General features: G+C 42.4%; 1 protein-coding gene across 2 annotated transcripts in view; it reads right to left on the minus strand.

Annotated features, from left to right (window-relative positions):
• SDCBP (syndecan binding protein) overlaps nt 1-5,993 on the minus strand; it is a 34,218-nt gene extending 28,225 nt beyond the window's left edge. For both annotated transcript variants that reach the window (XM_040487740.1, XM_040487738.1), the window contains exon 1: nt 5,863-5,993. The gene's annotated coding sequence lies outside the window, so the exon portion shown is untranslated. The remainder of the gene's footprint in view (nt 1-5,862) is intronic.
• Between the last annotated feature and the right edge of the window lie 2,206 nt (nt 5,994-8,199).

Raw genomic sequence — 8,199 nt, forward strand, 5'->3', positions numbered from 1 at the left:
AGACAGTGTCAGTGGGGGAGGGGCAGAGAGAGAGGGAGACACACAATCCCAAGCAGGCTCCAGGCTCTGTGCTGTCTGCACAGAGCCTGACATGGGGCTTGAACTCATGAACCGCGAGATCATGACCTGAGTTGAAGTCGGACGCTTAACTGACTGAGCCACCCAGGCACCCCAAATCCAGGAAAATTTAGAATAAAATGTGGGTTTCTTGTGTCCAGTCATTATTAAAATTGTGTTTTCAGTAAAACTGTGCTTCGCTGTCCCTTTACTTTTTACTTCTACAAATTTTTCATAAGGTGAATTAAAATATAAAAAATAAAAGAAGTGTCCATTGGGCTTAGATGGTAAATGGTGATAACCATGTATTACAGTACACTAAGGATTAATAAGCATTCTATATGGCTCATAAATGGCGTCAATGCACTCACTTTGATAAAGTCCTAAACAGGTCTAGGGTGATGGTTCTCAAACTCGGTGAATCATCAGATCAGAATTACCTGGGCACTAGTTAAAAAGAGCTTCCCAGGCTGACACAGACCATGGAAGGACTTAGGAACTCTTTAATAATTATCCAAGGAGATTCTCATAAACCACTGTGAAACGTGGCCATATAGAGTCTACTGTTCTGTAGGATACTGTCTTCTTACCCATAAGGTTACATTTCTGACTTGCTGGATTGGCAAAAATCCAAAGTTTGGCAACACTCTGATAGTAAGCTTGTGAGAAATACTCATACATTATTAGTGGAAGTGTAAACTAGTACAATTTCCATACAGAAGTTTGCAGTATCTACCAGAATTATAAACATAGTGCAATACCACTTTAGATCTTCAGCCTACAAAAATATTCACATGTAAAGAGTGACATATGTAAAAGCTTATTCATCGAAGCACCAACTGCAACAGCAAAAGACTTCAAAGGAGAAAGTTCTATATATACGAACATTGAAAGAGGTCTAAAATATCATTAACTGGGAAAACAAATTATGCTTTAGAGCACTGTACAAAATATGCTAACATATGTGTTACAAGGAGAGGGAACTTAAAGAACTAAAAAAAGAAGTATAAACTAAACCCAAAACTAGCAAAAATAAAGAAATCATAAAGGTTAGAAATAAGTGAACCAGAGAACTGAAAAAATGAGAGAGAAAAAAAAAATCAATGAAACCAAAAGTTGGTTCTTTGAAGAAAATCAACAAAACTGACAAACCTTTTGCTAGATGGACTAAAAAATAGAGAAAACTCAAAATACTAAAATCAGAAAATGGGAATATTAGCAATTATTCTGCAGAAATAAATTATAAGAGAGTAGTCTGAATGTCTGTACATCAAAGTATCAGATAACCTAAATAAAATGGACAAATTCCGAGAAACATAAAGCCTACCAAAATTAAATCACAAATAAATTCAAAATTTGAATATACCTATACCAGGTGAGAAGACTAAATCACTAATCTAAAATCTCCCAACAAGTAAAAGCCCTAACCGTGAAACTTCACTGGTGAGTTCTGAACATTTAAAAAAGAATACCAGTCCTTCTCAAAATTGGTGAAAAAGCTGAAGAGAAGGAAATACTTCCTAACTCATTCTCTGAGGACAGCATTAACCTGACACCAAAGCCAGACAGTCACTCCAAAAAAGAAAATTACAGACCAACATCCTTTATGAACACTGATGCAAAAATTCTCAAAATACAAGCAAATGGAATTCAACAGAACATTAAAGGATTATACACCTTTTACCATATGTTCATGGATTGGTAGACTTAATATGGTTAAAATGTCAATATCATCCAAAGTGATCTCAAGATTCAATGCAATCCCTATCAAAATCACAATGAATATTTTTTAAGAATAGAAAAACTTGGGGCGCCTGGGTGGCGCAGTCGGTTAAGCGTCCGGCTTTCAGCCAGGTCACGATCTCGCGGTCCATGAGTTCGAGCCCCGCGTCGGGCTCTGGGCTGATGGCTCAGAGCCTGGAGCCTGTTTCCGATTCTATGTCTCCCTCTCTCTGCCCCTCCCCTGTTCATGCTCTGTCTCTCTCTGTCCCAAAAATAAATAAATGTTGAAAAAAAAAAATTTAAAAAAAAGAATAGAAAAACTCATCCTAAAATTCATATGGAATTTCAAGGGACTCAAATATCCAAAACAATCTTGAAAAAGAACAGAAGTGGAAGACTCACACTTGCTGATTTCAAAACTTATTATAAGGTTACAGTAATCAAAACAGTAGGGTATCAGCATAACAGCACAGAAATCATTGGAAAAGAACAGAACGCCTAGAAATAAACCTTCACACGTATATATGGTCAAATGATTTTTGACAAGAGTGCCAAGATCATTCAATGAATAAAAGTCTTTTCAACAAATGGTGCTCAAAAATTAGGTACCCATGTGCTACAGCATAAATGTGAATCCTTACTTAACAACCCCATTTCAAAAATTAACAAAATGGATAACGGACCTAAATTCAAGATCTACAACAACAAAAAACTCTTGGAAGAAAACACAGGACTAAAGATTCATGAATTTGGATTTGGCAGTGATTTTTTGGACATCATACCAAGGCACAGGTAACAAAAGAAAATACACACTTTAGACTTCATTAACTTTTAAAATTTTGTACTTCAAAAGATGCCATCAACAGAGCAAAAAGGCAACACATAAAATGGGAGAAAATATCTGTAAATCATATGTCCAGTAAGGAATTAATACTGAGAATATTTAGAGAACTACTAAAACTCCACAAGAAAACAAAACCAACAAAACTAGTAAAGGACTTGAATAGACATTTCTCTAAATAAGATAGAAGAATGGCCACAGACACGTAAAAAGATGCTCAACATCATTAATAATTACAAAAATGCAAATCTAAACTACGAGATATCACCTCACACCCATTAGGATGGCTACTATAAAAACAAAAACAAAAAAAAACACAAAAAACAAGTACTGAAGAAAAACTGATCAGACACAAAAGAATGAAACTGGATCATTTTCTTACACCATACTCACAAAAATAAACTCAAAATGGATTAAAGACCTGAATGTGAGACCTGAAACCATAAAAATCCTAGAAGAGAGCCCAAGCAGCAATGGTTTCTCACGTGGGCTGTAGCAACATTTTTCTAGATATATCTCCTGAGGCAAAGCTGAAAGCAAAAATTAACTATTGGGACGACATCAAAATAGTTTTTTGCAAAGCATAAGAAACAATCAACGCAACTAAAAGGCAACCTACTGAATGAAAAATGATATTTGCAAATGACCGATCTGATAAAAAACTGGTATCCAAAATACATAAAGAACTTATACAACTCAAAGCCCAAAGAATAATCAGATTTAAAAAAATGGACAGAAGACATGAACAGACATTTCTCCAACCAAGACTTCCAGATGGCCAACAGACACATGAAAAGATACTCAACATCACTCTCAACAGGGAAATGCAATCAAAACTACAATAAGATATCACCTAGCACCTACCGTAATGGCTATAATCAAAAACTCAAGAAAAGGGGCACCTGCGTGGCTCAGCTGGTTAAGGTTCATGACTCTTGGTTTCAGCTCAGGTCATGCTTTTTTTTTTTTTTTAACGTTTATTTATTTTTGAGACAGAGAGAGACAGAGCATGAACGGAGGACGGGCAGAGAGAGAGGGAGACACAGAATCGGAAACAGGCTCCAGGCTCCGAGCCATCAGCCCAGGGCCTGAAGCGGGGCTCGAACTCACGGACCGCGAGATCGTGACCTGGCTGAAGTCGGACGCTTAACCAACTGCGCCACCCAGGCGCCCCTCTTTTTTTTTTTTTTTTTAATGTGTATTTATATTTGAGAGAGAAAGGGACAATGAGAGAAAGAGGGGAGAGGCAGAGACAGGGAGACACAGAATCCAAAGCAGGCTCCAGGCTCCGAGCCATCAGCACAGAGCCCGACGCGGGGCTCGAACTCACGGACTACGAGATCATGACCTGACCCGAAGTCGGACGCTTAGCCGACTGAGCCACCCAGGCGTCCCAATGACTTCATGGCTTTGTGGTTTCAAGCCCCGAAGTGGGCTCTGCGCTGGCAGTGTGGGGTCTGCGTGGGATTCTCCCCTGCCACTTGCCATGAGTCTCTCTCAAAATGAGTAAACTTGAAAAATAAATAAATAAAGTGGTTCAGGGGAATCTTTTTTTTTTTTTTTTTAAAGAAAATCTTGGTATTTACTGCCTAAAACAAGTATCTAAATCTGGCAAAAAGAGGAAAAAAAAACTTGTTGAGTCATGTTTAATTAAAGGAATGGCTTTATTAAAGAGTGCGTTCAACTGCCAACTATTCGTAAATTCATCCTCTTCTGGTCATGACTTTTATATCCTTTTAATGCTCAAAATAACTAAAAACTAATGCTGTCAAATTTAAATTTGGATTTTAATGGACTATTTCCTGAACATTTTAAAACATGTTCCACATCCTTAGTTTCATCCTGTGGCACAACCCACTTGATCCATAATATTTACACACTAATTAACGGACAGAAACGTATACAACTAAACTGGGACCAGAACACATGAAAAAAAAAAATTTCTTTACCTTTTGCCCTCAATAGTAAAGCTAAAGACTGGAAAATGTGAATTTAAACTAATCCCTTACATACACTGGAGACACAGCGAACAGCCTGCAGCTGTTTTCAATGTAATTTTCCTTTTTAACCAATTGTTTTCTCTCTCAAACAAGCAGAGTTTTAAAACAGAAATGTTTTACGCTTAATTAATTAATTTAGAAAGAGACAGAGCAAGGAGTGCACAAGCGGGGGAGGGGCAGAGAGAGGGAGAGAAAGAATCCCAAGCAGGCTCCCCGCGGTCAGCACAGAGCCCGATGAGGGGCTCGATCCCACCAACTAAGCTCAAGACCTGAGCGGAAATCAAGAGTCCCAGGATTAACCGATTAACCCACCCAGCTGCCCCGCAAACAAGCAGACGCTGAGACTTTGGTAAACCAACGTAGTGTACTTAAAGAAAGGAAAAAAAATCACAGTAAATGCGTATGCAGACAGTAACACAGCCTAGATAACCTAGAAATTCCTTTCGAAAACTGGCACGCCGGAAGACCCCACGATTAACTCCACTGCAGCGCAGAGGAAAACTTTCCACCTCCATACATGCCTTCACTTTCCCATTATTACAAGGAAATCCTGAGATGAAAACTATGAGTCATTTACATCTCGGGGGGATAGTTCCCTCTGAACACACCCTGCTGGAACGTTTCTCCCTTTCCTCCAACTTCTCCAGAAATACGCGCAGCGAATAACCTCTCCCCACCCCCTTCCAGAAAGTCCAGGCTTGGCCCACTCAACAAACACCTCCTTCCTCCTTCTAAATCCAGGGCGTTCCGATGAAGCCACCCAGGAAGGTGGCTAAGTGCAGTCCAAGGAAAGCGGCGCACAGGCTCTTCCCACTCCGGTCCCGAGGGATCTCGGCCAAGACGAACAAAAACGATCGAGAGGGACCAGAACCCGGAGTCCGAGCTGAGGCGGCGGCTGACGGCGTCGCCGCGGGCCGGGCCTCGGGGCTTGTCCCTACGCCCGCCGCCGCCAGCCCCCCACCGACCCCGACCCCCTCGCCCCGGTCCGAGGCGGAACCACGAAACCGACAGGCTCGCGGGCAGGCAGAGCGCGCCGCCCGCGCAAACTTTCGCCCCGGGCCCCGCGGGGCGGAAGGAGGGGCGCGGCGACCACTGAGGAGAGGGCGTCGCCGCCGACTCCCGAAAACCGCTGTGACCCAGACGCTCTCCGCTAGGTGACCCGGGGCCCCCCCGCCTCCGCCCCCGGTCTCCGCGCCCGGGACGCGGCTCGAGCTCCCCTCCCTCCCCACCGAGGCTGCTCACCTAGGCCACAAGGACTCGCTCGCCGCCGCCGCCGCCGCCGCCGCCTCGGTAACTGGCACCGACTTCCGAGACCCGAAGAGAGAAGAGCGGCGCGCGCCCGAGGACCGCCCGCGAGGCGCGTCACGGTGCCGCCCCCGCCTTCCGCCCGCGCAAGCGCGCGGCTCCGGGTCAGGTGATCCAGTCCCTATGGTAACGGGGCTGCGGCGGGGGCGGGGTGTCGGGGGCGCGACGGGGGCTGCTCCGGCTCCCGCTCCAGCCAGGGTGGGGGAGCTCTTAGTGCCCACCCGCTGCCCCGGGTTACGCTTCGCACCTTCTCCACCCCCCCCCCCGACGGGTAGTGCGGCAGGGCCGGGTGCCACCTGCCCTCCGCCGCGTTCGTCCGTGCTTAGGGTCACTTGGTTCCCATTGCCTCCAATACAGAGGGTGTCCTGAAGAGCCCATAGTCTGGAGATTTCCTCGCCAGCCTTGGACTTGTACCGCTTTACTCCTACTGGTCTCTTCCCTCTCGCTTTACCTCGCCACTCACAGGCTTAGAAACATTGCTTCCATGAACCCTTCCCAGCGCCTGCCCTCTTTGTGACAGCTGCTTTCTTCGGCTGTAATAAACTCTTCGGCCATCCGAGCGAAAGTTCGTTGGCCATTCAAGGTTGTGTGTGGTATTGCGTAAAAGTAATAACCAGTATCTGGATGCAAAAACTAAAACAACAACAACAACAACAACAACAACAACAACAACAACCATATTTCTTGAGGGCTATGTTCCAGGCACTGTCCTAAGAACTTGATGTATATAGTCTTTGGTCCTTACATCAGTCTATAAGGTACAACATCCCTGTTAGCATACAAAGAAACTGAGGCACTAAATCACCTAAGTTTACCGTATTACCGTAGAGTAACATCGAGTACTTGGCCACATAGCATTAACTTAGAAGCATTTTATCTCTAGCTAAGTTATTTAGTGCCACAATAATCTGTGGTAAAACTAATAAAAAAATCTGGGCATAAAAAGGATGACGAGTAAATGGGATGAAACTTGCCCTCGGAGAGTTTATGGTCTAGTGAATGAAACAGACGTTTAAAAATAATGAGACAATAGATTGGTAAGGAAAAAAATATACCTGCTTTTTAATCATAAACGTGACATGATTATGTAGAAAGTTTTTTAAAAATGAACCAAGAAAACCCCCTAAAATGTAAACAATTATAACAAAATTGCAGGATAAAAGGTTAATATATACAAAAGCCTATTGTTGTTATATTTTCCAGCAAGGAACAACTGAAATTTGAAATTAGACACAGTATCACTTATATTAGCACCAAAAAATGAAATACTTAGGTATAATCTAACATAATGTGTACAAAATCTATATGAGGAGAACTATGAAATTCTGATGAAAGAAATCAAAGAAGATCCAAATAGATGGAAAAATATTCCATGTTTATGAATGGGAAGATTGAATATTGTCAAGATTTCAGTGTTTCCTAACTCGATAAATTTGATATGATCTCAAAATCCCAGCAAGTTATTTTATGGACGTCAACAAGCTAATCCTGAAGTTTTTATGGAAAGGCAAAAGTCCCAGGAGGACCAGTAATATCAAAGAAGAGGAACAAAGTCACAGGCCTGACAGTGCCTGATATCAAAACGTACTGTAAAGCTACAGTAATCAAGACAGTGTGGCATTATCAAAAGACTAGAAAAATAGAACAGTGGAACAGAATACAGAGCCCGGAAATAGACTCACACAAATACATTCAATGGATCTTTGCCAAAGGTGCTAACTGGATAGTCTTTTCAGCAACGGGGCTGGAAGGGGCGCCTGGGTGCCTCAGTCAGTTAAGCAACCTACTTCTGCTCACGTCATGATCTTGCAGTTAGTGGGTTCAAGCCCTGTGTAGGGCTCTGGGACAACAGCTCAGAGCCTGGAGCCTGCTTCAAATTCTATGTCTCCCTCTCTTTCTGCCCCTCCCACACCTGTGCTCTGTTTCTGTCTTCTCTCTCTCAAAAGTAAATAAACATTAAAAAAAAATTGTTTTTAATGGTGCTGGAACAACTGAATTTCCACCTGCCCCCCACAAAAGAAAGTCTAGACATAGACCTTACACCTTTTGCAGAACTTAATTTGAAATGGATCATAGACCTAAATTTAAAACATGCAACTTTAAACTTCTGAAAAATAACATAGGAGAAAAACTAGGTGACCTTAGGTTTGGTCATAAGTTTTTAGACACAACACCAAAACACAGTCCATGAAATAGAAAATTGACAAGTTAGACTTCATTAAAATGTAAAACTTCTGTGAAAGACACTGTTTACAAAATGAAAAGACAAGCTAC

This window comes from Herpailurus yagouaroundi, unplaced genomic scaffold (genome assembly GCF_014898765.1).
Source record: "Herpailurus yagouaroundi ecotype Mexico unplaced genomic scaffold, PumYag 165, whole genome shotgun sequence".
Taxonomy (NCBI): Eukaryota; Metazoa; Chordata; class Mammalia; order Carnivora; family Felidae; genus Herpailurus; species Herpailurus yagouaroundi.